The 15,681-nt window shown below is 42.3% G+C and overlaps 1 protein-coding gene across 1 annotated transcript in view; it reads right to left on the reverse strand.

Annotated features, from left to right (window-relative positions):
- Positions 1 to 15,681, reverse strand: part of CARMIL1 (capping protein regulator and myosin 1 linker 1) — a 197,409-nt gene that overhangs the window by 153,607 nt on the left and 28,121 nt on the right. The gene's annotated exons all lie outside the window — the stretch shown is intronic.

The following is a 15,681-nucleotide window of genomic DNA, read 5'->3' on the forward strand; positions in this document are numbered from 1 at the left end:
ACAGTAGATCCCATCAAGGTTTCTAACAGCAGAGCACAACTTCTTATTTTGTAAACAAGCCGTACAAAGAAGATGTTAGCATGTCAAGGAAAAAAAGGTGCAAAGCCAATGGCTACATACATGGAGTCAAAGGAGAAAAACTTCATGCTACTGAAGCAGCTGCACGACGCACAGGCATTTAGGGCGCAACACAGCTCTGTCAGGCCTGATGTTGCAGACATCCAGCAAATGTGATCAGGACGAACGCTACAGATGCTGTTAAGTTTGTGAACAGCTTCAGTGCCCCTGTGAAACTAGTCCAGAAACAAACATCCAAAAGAAACCATTTGACTACAAAACATCTATTGTTGTACCCCAGGCTGGGACAGTTCTTACTGTCCCAAGAGTTTCTTTTCCAGGCTTGCCAGAAGTCACCCAGAGCCATCTGACCCCTGCCAGACTGTAATGCCAACGGGCAAAGTCCTCTGGAGTTCGTCTGTTTAGAAGATACCTGGGGAAACCCCAGGGTGCCCACTTTTCTCTGGGTTTACGTTGTGCCTCAGAAACAGTTTCGCTGAGACAAAGGAGCTTTGTACAAATTCACACCACCAATACCCTCCAACACAGAGCCAGAAGAAAAACAGTATATAACCAGAGGTTTTCTATCACCATCAAAAGCCCAGAGCAGGTAGAAACACGCTTCAGCAGACTTTAGGCAGTATTTGATGTTTCCTAGCATCAAGCAATCCATAAAGGAGCTCCAGCGCAGGATTACCTGACACACCTTTCCTGTCCAGCCGAAAGTAATTAAACAGACAAGCCCAAATGGCTTCAATCACTTCAGGAAACAAACGGTTTCTTTCCAACTGCCCAGGAACAAGTTTGCTCAATGACAAAGCATCAATTACTAACTAAGACGTAAGACTGACGATGTTCAGATAATAACTGCACAGGAAAAATAATTACCCAAACCAAGCATTACTAAGACATGAAGAATAAACCGAAAACAATTAATACAACACACCTAAGTCTCTAGTCACACAGACACTTTTCAAATTAAAAAAAAAGGCTCAAAATTCTTTAGCCCTTGACTGAGTTGTCACTTGAACACCTACCTAACCCTATGCTGAAGTATAGGTACTACTTGAACAGCTGGATTTCAGCATGTGCTATAACCTACTTTGCTGAAATGGTGCCCAGATAAATCATAAAAATTTTATACTGTATTATATAAACAACTGTCTGCCATAAAAGTCATGTACTTCATTAGACACCCAAGCTTCCTATGTTTAGACCTAAAAGCGGTATCTGCATCTATTTAAGAAACGTTAGCATACATTTAACTTGCCACTGATTTACAAGGTCTACAAGTTATTTGCACTCCATGAGGTCACATACTTCTAGTCAGAGGTTTAGGGAAAAGGATGAAGGAGGGATATGTAGCACAATGTAAATCATGTAAACTTGTTCAGGAACTTCCTTTTATACCAGTACAGAAAACAGCCAAAAACAACCTTCAAAGAAATGAAGGAGGTCAGCTAAAGGCCATTTAACCATTGCTGGCAATAACTGGCACCACACATGAAAAACAAAGAAATACCTTAAAGGTCCAGTCCAATTTTCTATTCAGTCAGTTCACCTGGTTTTCAGCTTCCCTGAATCATTCCTCAACATTATTGCTTGCTTAAAAAAACAAAAATGGAAAGATAACCTAGGCCATATGGAAAAACGTATTGTAAATCAGTGAAAAACCACTTCAATCCAGTGCCACCATTCCCAAGAAAAGGCCACAACCCTTGGCAGAAATGCAACATTTTAGACTTGTGCTTTGGACAGGGAGCCTGAAAAAGCGGGACTCCTGCCTCAAAAAAGACACTTGAAGAGCAGCAAAACAAGTTTAAGAATTGCTGATTTCATGAATGATTTCTATTTAAATAAACTACCATTTCAATAAACTCCTAATGTATTTAGTAATCTATTTCCTGATAATTTTTAACCTGCCAGCATGGTTACTTCCTGAACTCTAACGCTTGCCACTCAATGTACAAAACTGTAACACAGGGAGACAAGCAAAGTGATTTCCACCCCAGTCCTACCCAGCCACTTTTTGCTACTCACCACCACCTTCTTTCAGAAGCAGCTTCCTTCTTGATCATCCTCTCCTTCACTACATCCCCAAGGGTTTCCTCCTGGTTTTACTCCTCCCTGTAAGACCTCCTTAATAAAGGTCCAATCTAGAAGACTATGGTCTCTCCACAAAATATGTCCATATAAAAGCAGGCAGTTCACCCCAGGTCTGCTGAGTGGCAGGAAGAAAAGATACGCTATCCAAACTTGAACAAATAAAGATCAATCATCTCTTTGGGATTTGGCATGCAGCCTTACTGGAGGTACTGCCATCCCCAGCAAATGCAGCTGCTGTCTAGATGCACTTTAAAAGGGCTGATTTTACTCCGAGGGATTAAAATGCAAGTTATTTGCTCTTATTCTTACAGTGGGCAATCTGCTAGGAACTGGAAGTATGGAGGAAATTTACAGAGATGAACTTAACTGAAAGCCTATTTGGTATGTTCTCTGCAGCACTCTTGCCACTTGGTTGTGAAAATGAAAGATCTAAACAATATGGCATGTGTAACAGTTACAAAAAACTTACTTAAAGAGTCTGGGATGGCTGTACAGGAACATTCAAGAGATGTACACTTTCCAAAATAAACTATAACAATTGTACATCATAGCACTTCACAGCTGCTCCCTATTTTCCTTAGTTTTGTACTATATATTCAGTATATAGGCATATACATATACCAAACAGGTCTCCAGGTGCGCAGGAGGATTTAAGTCTTTGTTATCTTACATCTGCATGCATTTCTGCCTTCTGAAAACAACATGAAAATGGGGTCCCAAAGCAGAAGCCCATGCTCAGCCTCCCCACAAGCCACAGCAACAAGAAACCTGTGGTCCCAACAGCCAGTCCTTCCCTGCCACCCCTCCATCTCTCCCCTCCTACCCCGAAAGCCTGCCAGGCTGAACGTGCCCTAAGCCCTACTTGTTTCACTCTGTTCCTGCAGCTTTCAAAAGGCAGACACTGGGTGCTACTGTAAAGAGTTAAAAAAAAAAAAAAAAAAAAAAAAGAAAAAACACCAACAACACACAACAGGAAGAGGGACAGCAAGAAAAAAAAAAAACAATGGGGGGGCTTTTTCTTAGTACTGGAAGTTTTTGCAACTGAATTAAAACACATAAATCAAGTTGCCACTGAAACAGCCACCAAAAACCTCCCTCTAAAATAAATATTGCTATAGAATGGGAAAAGAGCTGGAAGGAACAATTCAATTCAGAAAATAATCATAATTATACAATACTTAACAACTGTGCTTTTATCACCACCCATTTGGTAACTTAAACTTGCAAGAAATAAAAAAGCCTGCTGGACAGCCAACATACAACCTTCCTTCCTCCACAGAAATCACAAAATTACTAATTCATTAATTCCACTAAGCCCACAAGCCCAGTAGCAGAACACCTAATTAATTCAAAAATCAAGCATACAGCTGCCGACACATCAGCTTTGGGTGGAAGGCGAGATGGCTGGAGGGCAGCACAAGTCTGGGATCTGCTACAGATTGACACCTATAAACCGTGTGGTTCAGATAACTTTGCACAGAAACCTCTGTTGCAGATTAAACATGTTCAGCATAGCTACATCATAAAGGCCATATTTAAAAATAAGAGAGATTAAGGGGGAACATCCAGAATCACTGTGGATTCTTTTTTTTTTTTTAATTACTAATGGCAATTAATTTAAGTTAAATTAATTACTAAGCATTGGAATCATAGAATCATAAAATCAATTAGGTTGGAAAAGACCTTTAAGATCATCAAGTCCAACCATTAACCTAACACTGCCATCCCATCACTAAACCATGTTCCTAAGCGACACATCTACCCATCTTTTAAATATCCACAGGGATGGAGACTCCACCACTTCCCTTGGACAGCCCATTCCAATGCTTGACAACCCTTTTGGTGAAGAAATTTTTCCTAAATGTCCAATCTAAACCTCCCCTGGCACAATTTGATGCCATTACCTCTTGTCCTATCACCCATTATGTGGGAGAAGAGACCAACATTGACCTCACTACAGCCTCCTGTCGGGCAGTTGTAGAGGGCGACAAGGTCTCCCTTCAGCCTCCTCTTCTCCATGCAAACACCCCCAGCCCCCCCAGCCGCTCCTCATCAGACTTGTGCTCCAGACCCTTCACCAGCTTCTTTACCCTTCTCTGGACACACTCCAGCACCTCAATGTCCTCCCTGTAGAGAGGGTCCCCAAACTGAACACTGTATTCAAGGTGCGGCCTCACCAATGCTGAGTACAGGGGAAAGATGTCTGCCCTGGTCCTGCTGGCCATGATGGAGGCTTTTTGCCAAGGAAGGCTGGATAGTACTGTGACCAGCTCACTGGGTTTAAGAGGAGCCTTGTTCTTTGCTGTAGAAGAAAAGTGACTTGCCCGTTTGCAAAATATTCTTCCTTTGCAGTGAAGTCAAAACAATCATCAGACAATGTTTATGAGGAGCTTCCCATACAGTAGAAATAAATAGAAAGGTTTATACCTTAATCCTAAAGGGCAGGAGAAAAAAAGATACTAGTATAATCATCTTCAAATGGAAGAAAGTACTTCAGGTCAGCCACAGAGCAAAAAGAATGCTATTTTACAGCCAAGGGACAGAATTATCTAACACAGATGGACCTCAACCACTGCACAGGCCCGACACTTCCTAGAAAACTTACCCGTCAAGAAAAGCCTTGGACAGAGTCAGAAAACTTAAACAACAAAATCACTTCATTTTCTCAGCAAATGACATGTATACGGTTCATTTCAGGGGAAAAAAAAAAAACAAAACAAAAACAAAAACCAAACAAACCAAAAAACCACCACCAAAGCAAACAAAAAAAATCCACAAACAAAAAAACCCAGTATTTAATGCAGCATATCTTGACCCCCTAATATACTAAACCACATCTTATAGGACAGTTTTCAAAGTCACTGAGTAGTTGATGAACTTGGAATAATGCCTTCTTTTGTATTTGACAAATCATTTTATCATGGTCATTTTTTTTTATTGCTGACATTTTGTTTTATTTGAATTTTATCAAATTAATGTGAATCCTAATTTGAATTCTAAGGAATTCTTTAGTTGTGTTTTATAGAAACCAATTCTTTCCTGCAATTAAGACTTTAAATCTCTCACACTACACTAATGCTCTATTAAGTTTGTTAATCTCATTCCATGTTCTTTGTAAAGCATAAATTCATTGAAACTTTTTGAGAAGTGCTTTCTATTATGGAAAAAAAACCCCAACCACTAATGTGATATTTAAAAGACTTTCTAGTAATAGCTAATAATGTAACAATAACTATGAAAAGGTCAGTAGAGCACATAACTCCAAGCACAAGATTTCTTAAAATAGTTTGTAAATGAGGTACAAAAGCGGTCTTTCCCATATAGCTTAGAAATACTTCACTGAAATATTTAAGTTTGGCTTTTAAGCAATGCTAAGTAACACTGGGTATATCGTGTACAAACTAGAAGAGGCTGGGTTTCAAAACTAACAACTTGATGTCAGATTTGTGAATGAACTGTTAAAGAAAAGAAAAAGCAGATTATGAATGGCAGTAACTGTGACTAATAAACATCATGATGAGGAACGGTCACAGCAAACCACCAAAAGCTCATTTCTCTGCCATCAGCACGTACCACCGAATATTACAGAGAATTTGCTGGAGAGATAATGTGCAATAAGGGTTTGGGGTTTATTAGATTGCGTCTCTTTACAATGTTTATTTCCCACTTTCAGAAAACAGGAGCAGAGGAGGTACCCAAGTGAATTTCAGCTCACTTTATTACAGGAATGCTTATCTTGGGTTTGTTCAGAGAGGTATTCAAAGACTTTGCTGAAGCCAGGAGAATGCCTAATTGCCACCTCAGAGGCAAGACTTCCCCCACCAAGCTGCACAAGCAGGTTCATTCAGACAATGCACCAGAGCTCAGCTAACCAGAAAGGGGAACACATTTAAACTGGGTTGAAGGGAATCTCCAGCTCCCAGGCAGCAGGGAAGGGGCAAGGGACAAAGGGGCAGTGAGTCCGGCAGGCCTGCAGGCGCTGCCTTGCGAGGCACGGCCTTGCTGCCCAGTTGCCTCTGATCCAGAGGGATAGCAAAAGCCAGCGCCTGTGCCCTGCTCCTCGCAGTCAGTCCCAAGGCGCTGCTGCAGCCGAGCAGACTTCCACAGGCAGCTGCCAGAGTTTGCCGAATCAGCGCTGCCGTATACACGAGGTGCAAATAGAAACTCCTGAGCCAAGTTCTCCATGTCAGCTGGGGCACGTGGGCTCAATTTTTCTCTTTTGTCCTTCTTAGCCCAGGCTCCTGGAGCCAGCCTCTTAGGCTGTGCTCATATCTTCCAGCCAACCTTTAGACTCTCAGCGGATCAAGAGGAAGCAAGACTGAGGCATGGGGCTCATTACTGTAAGAATGGAATAGGTAAGATTACCCTAACCTATGTTTTAGCTTGTATTAAGTACATGCAGCTATTATGTCTTACAACCACTCTCCCTGACTTTTGGGATGCTCCCTCTCACAACCTTGCTTTCTCTAGCAATACTTGACCTCCTTTTGCCTTGTCTGAGGCATCACTGCTGCAAAAGCAACTTCATTATTTTAAGAAGTATGTTGGGTTTTGTCACACAAGTCAAAGATTAACGTAAGGAACAAAAACTGTTTCTGTCGTAGCTCATCACAGTACACATGCTTCCCCAAAGCTGTAGTATTACCACTGTCTTGTTTCAACAGCAAGCTTTATATAACCTTGGTGTATGTGTTCTTCTGTTCAAACCCATCCGAACTGTATTGCTGCATATAAATTTTGCACAGGACCCTCTCAATGACTTATTTTTAATTCTCTTTTTTTAGCATTACTGTAAGCTTTTTGTTCCATTGCTTTATTCTAGCTTCAAAACTGGAGATTAAAGTTTCAGTGAGCAATACTACCAGTCACATAATCCACCAAAGCCCTGGATCCCCTTCTCGCTGCCCCTGCTCCTATAGTAGACAGCCTTCTGTGTTCTGGATCACATCTTCAATCCCTTTACTGAATGGGCCTCCACAGAGTGTGCCTCATTATTTAATCCAGGAGGTGTTATGTTCTCAAAAAGGAGCGGAAAGGTGACAGATTTCCAGACCCTGCGGAGAGAAGCAGCAGCACCTTATGAAGGCTGAAGCGCTTCAAGCAGGAGGCGCTTTGTAAAATTCTCATGCAAACCCTGTTCCTGGACAGCACTTGCCTGCCCTACCCTTCAAGTAAGTTGCATAGACTTTCAATTTTTGGCTATGCGTTCATGGCATTCATTTTCTCTATAGGTGCCTCTGTGTTTTGCACAGCTAAGGAAAATGATGTGTGTAACCCTTCCCTCTCTAGGAAATACTCTAGGTTAGCTAAACAGTTAATGGGATGTTGTGGTTACCAGTAAAGTACTAGTCATGTCAGAAAATATGAAGTAACTGCTTAGTTATGCTTTCCAGACACTAAAGTACAGTATACCAGTGTCTAAAACAACTTGAAAACATTTGTAAACAACAGTGTTATATGGCTAGTGGGGGGGAATAAAATTCACTGCATTTTCCCCAAATACCGCAGAACCATTTGAAGCATGTTCATCAAAGTAATTTCTCTTCTGTACAGATTTAAAACTCTGATGTTGTAGTTTCTCAAGTCACCTCACAGACCTACGAACAGTTTTCTAAGCTCTCTACACCCCAATCAGTTACAGAGCACCCAGGCAGGATGCTGAGCACCTTGATTTTCAAAGACTGACCTCGCCACTACCCTGTCTCACAGTACAGTCACATCGGTGTTCTGCAAAACCACAATGCTTTGTACATTTACCAAGTGCTTTACAAGCTGATTTAACTACTTCTGAACCAAATCCTAGAAGACATTTAAGCACAGGCTTTATTTTGCATATAGCACATACATGCACACATAGTTCCACTGAGCTCAATGTATTATTAGTCCAGGCAGTCATGTGTGCACACGTTTGGGATCCAAACACATAAAACTGTGCTTTTTCATGGACACGCAGTCTCCTCTGAAAACACAGCACTTTTCACAGCAGCTCACCAGCAGAGTTAAGGACAGGACGTGAGCACTGCTGCTCCAGCAAAAAGTACCAACCAACCTGTGAAGTCAGGGTGGCTGTGAAAGAGCCAGAGCACGACAGCAGAAACTCCTTATGTATTAGGAGCGAGTACCCACACTCATTTTGTTCAAAAGAATCATGTTTGCTATATTCATCCTTACCTTCTCCCTGCAAGGCTGAACAAGCCAGACCTGCCACAGGACACAACTCACTTCCCATTCTCTTTCAAGAGCTCTGACAATTTAAACCCGCTGTAAATAATTTATGCCATAGATAGTTATTGCCCATAAGCAATCAGCTCTACCTCTTGCTTTTGAGTCGACAGCATTTCTGCTGAAGTCTTCTAAGCATTTATTACAGCCCAGCCTCTCAGCTGAATAAATACGAGCTGATTACGTTAATAATGAGAAAGCCTGTCCCCCTTGGGAAGCCCTTCCCTGCAAGGTTACGAGGTGAGCTTTGGCCAGGCACAGAGCCCTGGAGAAGGCACGGCTCAGTGGCGGCAGGAGGCCCAAGGGAAGGTGGCCGCAGTCGCCTGCAGCCCAGCTCAGGCACAAAGAATCTGGCACTGTCACTTGAGGCAGCTGGGGAGCATCGACACAGACCCCAGTGGCGAAGGCTGGCTGAGCCCCCTCCTCAGCATGGGCACAGAGGTGCACAGCAGACTCTTCATGAACACCCAGCTTGCAAAGCTGACAGAGGTAACGCTGGTCATCAACACCTGAGAGTGCCTTGCTCTTGCAAGCCACACTCATCAGACCCACAGAACCAGGAGAACCTTCAGTCAGCCCATCTCAGGGACCGGGTGCTACTATATAGACTTTATTTCCTCCCATAACTACGAGTCAGCCCATCTCAGGGACCGGGTGCTACTATATAGACTTTATTTCCTCCCATAACTACGAGTAAAAAAAAAGAGTACCACGCCCTTCCTGCAATGATAGCCAGTGCTGACAAGCAGTTAGGATACTCATTTATGTGCCTGCAATACTTGTCAGTCAATAAATAATATTCTACCAGAGGAAGACAGAGAGGAAGTATCTCTACCAAACAAAACAATCAATCAGGTAAAGTACTGCTTATTTTATGGATCCGGGCACCAGGGATTAAGACATTAATTCAAAATATGGAACTGTCTCAGACTTCTTCCCTTGTAACTCAGACGAGTCACTTAAGCCCGTGCCACAAGTCTCACCTCTGGGACAGGCACTCATCCTTCCTCACCTCACAATGGTTTATCCTGTCCCAAGGCACAACCGATGGCTTCCAGCCCTATCTTCTACTGTCAACATGGTGCCTGAATTCTCCCCTGCCAGCACCTTCCTGGGCAAGTCCCACAGCCTTTCAGCCTTTGTTTCCCTCTCAACACCAGACTCCACTGCCTGATTTGAGAATGAAGTAGCAGCAGCTGTATCAGTGCATGGCTGAGATTCTCCTGCAAAACCAGGCAGGGAAAGCACCTACCATGCAAAGCTAAGAAGGGGTAGGTCGCACAACTTTAGATAACACCATTAAATCACAAATTAGAGCTGACACCACTGAGCTCATGACTTTCACTTTACAAATTTATTGTCCAATGACTACAGCATCTCTGAACTAAAGCAATACTACCACTTTAGTCCTGCTGTATTAGTTGCATAAAAATGGTCCTGTTACTGACAAAATGAAGCAAAAATGAACTCAGTGTGAGCCTCATTTTAAATGTGAAGCCAGAGATCATTACAAAACAAATACAAGTTTCTTTCCCCCACCCCACTGGTTTTTCCATGCATTCCAACAGAAACATTTAATAGTGAGGCACCTGCAAAGATACCAAGTGAAAAGCCGTACAAATATGCATTCTTTTCTAAGAAGAAAGTAGTGTTTACTTATTTGCAACTCCTGTTTATCAGTAAGTAGTGCCTTTCACTACAAAGTTAACTAAGAACGGGGGAATACTTCCTTGAAATGGGCTTCTTATAAGAGCAGTATAAACATCTATATCCCCAAGTGATGGAAAACAGGGAGTTAACTGCCAAACAAAGAGCACACTTGCTTGGCTTAACGTGTTAATGAGTGAAAGGTAGAAAATCAGGAGCCAGTCCAGCAATATGAAAACAAAGCATGAACAGAGACTTGCTTTCAGCTCAGTTACCTGACAGTGAATACATTACCATCCACCTTACTGATGCATTTTGCCCGCTTGTTGGGGGAAAAATTCCTCATCTTAACAAATATATTTTGAATCCTTATCATTATGAAATTATTGCTTGTTTCTTCGTTGTGAAGTTACAGCCACAGAATTCACATTCCTCTAGAAAAATGACAGCAGCTAAAAAAGCAACAGGTCAGTTTTAAACAATAGAAGATGAAAAAACAGCAAAAAAAAAAAAAAAAAAGGAGTAAAGTTCGTGTTCCTTCATGATCTGAACGTCCTGTTCTGGCCACCCGGTGTTAATCACCACCATGCGTCACTTCCCGGCCGATCCCCCACCGCCACCACGGCGTGGGCAGCATTTCTGCACCCGGCTACTGGGAGAGGTGGAACAAAGTAGGAGCAGATACGATCTGGGAGATTATTTCCTCTGACTCTTACGTGTTTGCATACATGTAACCATATGTTACCTGATGCCGGCCAGTCTCTGGGACCCAAACTCACAGATATTAACACAGCCCATGCAAACTTTTGAACAAACGTTTTTATCCATTAGTTTTATAGTGCTGATATAGCGCAAAACCACCAAATACAAGGCAGTAACCCTACAAAATGCAAGCCACAGTCTTGTAAGAGAAGAGTCACATGAAACACTCCCATTTCGTGGGATGGGCAAGCCTCCCGTATTCAGCATCAGTGTTGGCCTTGAAATAAAGTGAAAACCCACACAATTCCTAGATAGTATAGCCTATCATCAGGATAAGAAATTGCCCTTGTAGCACGACACTTTTTTTTCAAACCTGTGGTAAACAAAGCCTTAAAATCTTTGTTATTTCTTCCCATTAAATTGAGAAATGTGCTATTAAAAGCTAGAGATACAGAACTGAAGGTCTGCCAGGCAGCTGGCTGGTTAAACAGATATTCATAGGAATTAGAAAAGGGAAAGCCTTGGGAACCAGTGGCAACTGTATCATATTCCTTTTGGACAGCATCATCCAACCTTTCTCCAGTCAGATAAATATACATCTCAGTGGTTAAAAAAAAAAAAGTAAACAAGCACATTTCTCCTCCCTGTGCAGATAAAACAGCTGTGGGCAGAGACTGCACAAGGTTCTCTTCTGCAAAACTGTTTTGCTTGTTTCTATACATGGCACACCTGGTTCTCTTCCTAGCATGCTGCTGTGCCTCCCTGGGACTGAATGAGAGGATTCCAGAGCATCTGCAAACACTCTGTCCTTTTGGATCACTGCAATCATCCTTCCTATTTTCAACTGTGCCTACCAGGCAGTAACCCACTGCTGTCTCCCAGCCATCACGGAGAACCTGCTCCACCTTCTGAAGGAAGATTTTGGTTTTTCCCCCCCCATCTTTATTAAGTTTTCTACTCTAGAAGCGTGCACTGTTTCAAGACCTACCTATAACTAAATGTGGAAAGCAAAAGTAACTAGAAGCATCACCCTCAACAAGCTGCAAACCCTTCAGTTCCAGACAGCCTTTATCAGATGTGACAGCTACCACGCCTGAAGAGAAAGAAGCATCTCAGCTGCAATACAAGATAACATTTCTCCACCACATCCCCTGTAGCAACCCAGGGTGATGTTTTCCTGGGCAGAGCCTGGGAGAGGAGCAGAACCCCACAGCGCCCTCCATGAGTAACTCAGTCCAGCTGCAAACTTCAGATTTTGGGATACACAACACCTTAGCATTATATTGCTTGATGGATCATCATTAGGTCACTCTCCTTGGCTTACATAGGGCAGGGAGCATCACCAACCAGTTTTGTACAGCCAGAGAGAATCTGTCTCTGCCAATTTCATCGCCATGAAATAATAACTAATCTTTCATGTGATACAGTTTGAGGCCAGAGATGCACGACATGCTTAGCAGTAATGACAAAAATACATAATTAAATGTGAGCGCAAGTCCCACAAACAAAAAAAATAGTGCCTCTTTGGATGCTTTAACAGCTTAATCTCATTTCCTAGAAAACGCCATACTATGAATACTAAACAAGGGCCTATCTAACTATTAATTTTTTTCATTACAAATCCACTGAGCCAGTCAATGTAATTTACGGGGGTTTTTTAATTGTTAAAAAAATAAAAAAAAAAGAAGAAGAAAAGGAGAAGGGGGAAATAAACACTATTTAATATGCTGGGATGATATTTCATATATGCTACAGTGTTTGCGGACTAGTACTTCAATTCTTAATACGATAAACATGAAAAGGGACATTGGACTAGCCTATTTCTCTGCAATTCTGAAATTCCCACACTTCTGCCACTGCTGGTTTGCAAACATCCTTCCCCCACCCCTGCGGTGGCATTCCTCTCTGATGCGGTCATCCAGCAATACATTCACAAGTGACCATTTTGTCAACTGTGAGCGATGAGTGCCAAAACCAAACATATATGGCCCCTCACAACATTTTCTATAGGGGACCTAAACTGTATCACAAATTTGGAGGAACAGATACCTTCTGGAAGCAACACAGTGTAATATGCAAAAGATGCAGTGCTAGAAGGACTTGATGGCCAGGTTAACATAGATCCACCAAGCAGTTTCAGAGATGGGGAACGACGCTTACCAATACAGCCCATTCAAATTACACTGATGGGTTTTTATTCTTGCAGTTATAAATGGAGTCTTCATCTTCCATGCAGATATAATACTGCCATGTCTGGGTTCCTGCCAAAACTGGAGCAATAAAACTAATGAACTGTCAAGGCAAAACATTCCAAGGAAAGTTTAAAGGCCCTGCACTTGACACTGTAAGAATATTTTTTTTTTTTTTTTTTTTTAAAAACCCCCCCTCCTCACACATACTGTATACTGAAATTCTGAACTTCTGTAGTGGTAGTGTAACCACCTCACCCGTCCCAAATCATGTTCTTTGGGTTCACGGCAGCAGCGGATATTCATATTGCTTAGGTGTGGCCGGGTAACTTAAATATCTGAATTCAGAGGTAAATTGTAATCAACAGAAAGATACAGCAGTCTCCACAAAGAGGTCTCCTCACACATACTGTATACTGAAATTCTGAACTTCTGTAGTGGTAGTGTAACCACCTCACCCGTCCCAAATCATGTTCTTTGGGTTCACGGCAGCAGCGGATATTCATATTGCTTAGGTGTGGCCGGGTAACTTAAATATCTGAATTCAGAGGTAAATTGTAATCAACAGAAAGATACAGCAGTCTCCACAAAGAGGTTCAGAAGAGCAGCTTTATCTGGATTCTCCCAATCACTGTCTGGAGAAGCCCCTGTATCTATACACTGATAACAGAGGGAGCCGCACCAGGACAAAGTTGAGTGGCTTTATTTACCCCTCCTGATCTAGCCTTCACACGTTCATTTTCTTTCCTGTTTTCTGATTATCACAATTATATGAGTATTTCTAGAAAGATGTAAAAGACTTCTAAAATATCTCAGAAGTCGTCAAAGAATCAATAAACAAGTAACTGGTAATAAAAAGTGTTGGTTTGCAAGACTTGATTCCACTGTATTGGCTACAAAACCATCACTATAAACATCCTTTCATGATACCTCCCTGCAATACTCCATAGTAAAAATAACTCAGAAAATGCTGTTTCCCAAAAAATCTTTCACTTTGTTGATCCTCACAAAGAATAAAAGTTCATGGAATTTCTTCTCTAGCTTTCCAGTAGTTACCACCTATCAAGCAGGTTTCCAAAGGTATTCAGAGGCTTATACATGCAACCATGAAAAAAAGTTGGATTTTCAAAAGGTCTAGACAAGTTAGGTCCAGAATGCCCTTTACTTAGAGTCTGAAAGATCTACCCTTATATGGAAAAATCATTAAAGCAGCAAGAAACGTGGAATTGCTATCAAAGTCCTATCCACATGTGTTGCCGCCACACCTAGTTAATATCACTGCTTAGTTAGTAGCCCTTTGTTTTCTACAGGAAACACTTCTACAGAAAAGAAAGTGATCCTCTTTCTTTGCTCTGCTAGGGTATACAGTAAATGCAATCTCTCTCTCTCTCTCGAAAATAACACGTCAATAAGTTAGGACAGTAGGATTTAACCAGCACTCAGAGAGGTAAGGTGACAAACTAAACCAGGGTAGGTTTAGACTAGATATAAGGAAGAAATTCTTTACAATGAGGGTGGTGAAACACTGGAACAGGTTGCCCAGAGAGGTGGTGGAGGCCCCATCCCTGGAAACATTCAAGGCCAGGTCGGACGGGGCTCTGAGCAACCTGATCTAGTTAGCAGTGTCCCTGCTCACTGCAGGGGGCTTGGACTAGATGACCTCTAGGGGTCCTTTCCAACCCAAAACATTCTATGATTCTATGATGTGTACTATGTTTCTAACTTCGGGTTTAAAAACAGCACCTTTGTGTACAACTTTGAAAGTTGAAATTTTCCATCACAGGAACCAATAGGAGGTAGCCATTAATTTTAGTGGGACTACATAGAGCCACACACTAGAACAGATATGAGGTCTACTGACACTGCATACATACTTTTTTTTTTTTTTTAAACTTAGCATTGGGTAACAGCCTCAATCCTTGTTCCCAATTCCACACCTGTGCCAATAAATCCCAGCTTGCTGAGGCCACATTAGACCTAGCTGTAACAGAGCCACCGGACGCTTGATGTTTCTGGTGCAGTTTTCAGCCACCCCCTTGTTGTCATCCCAGTTTGCTACAGTGAGCAACACTTCTGTTTCCCACACGCCTGCCAGGTTGGCCTCTTGCCCCCGTATTAATTTGCAGTCCTGGTGCGCAACAGCACAAGGCAGGCTTTGTTAAGCTCACTCCACTTCTGCTTATGTGTTGTGACTCACCTGGTAGCTCTTCCCCTGGGGACCCTGCCTGGGACTGCAGTGTACCCCCCGCAGCTCCAGCAAGCTCCTTCGGAGAGGTCACTGCAGAGCAGGGGCAGAAGATGAGAGCCAGGCAGAAGGACTCAAGGACAGAAGGAGCAAGTTTCCTGATTCTATTTTTACCTTCCATGTCACTCACAGAATCAAAGAGGTTAAAATAAAAGCCACTATCCCTCACCCTGTCACGCCCACACACCTATTCAACACCAGTCCTGTTAGGACTACGTTAGCAAATGACAGGAGCACAAACACTGGATTAGAAATCATCCTACCTGACAGACCCCCGAAGAGGCAGGTACACTCAGTCACACTGAAGTGACAGACCTCAGGGCTCTTTCCTACAGACTTAATTATCTCAGGTGTGTTTACACTTTATACTTGAAGGATAAAACAAGGTCATCATTAGTTCAGTTTGGAACCGGCTCCAATTCCTACTAAACTGCATGAAGCACCACTTGCAGCTTCTATCTGTTCAAAATTATGCAAGACAGACAAGAAATACTGAGAAAGAAGAAAAATGCT

Source organism: Egretta garzetta, unplaced genomic scaffold, assembly GCF_000687185.1.
Source record: "Egretta garzetta isolate BGI_Z169 unplaced genomic scaffold, ASM68718v1 scaffold126, whole genome shotgun sequence".
NCBI lineage: Eukaryota > Metazoa > Chordata > Aves > Pelecaniformes > Ardeidae > Egretta > Egretta garzetta.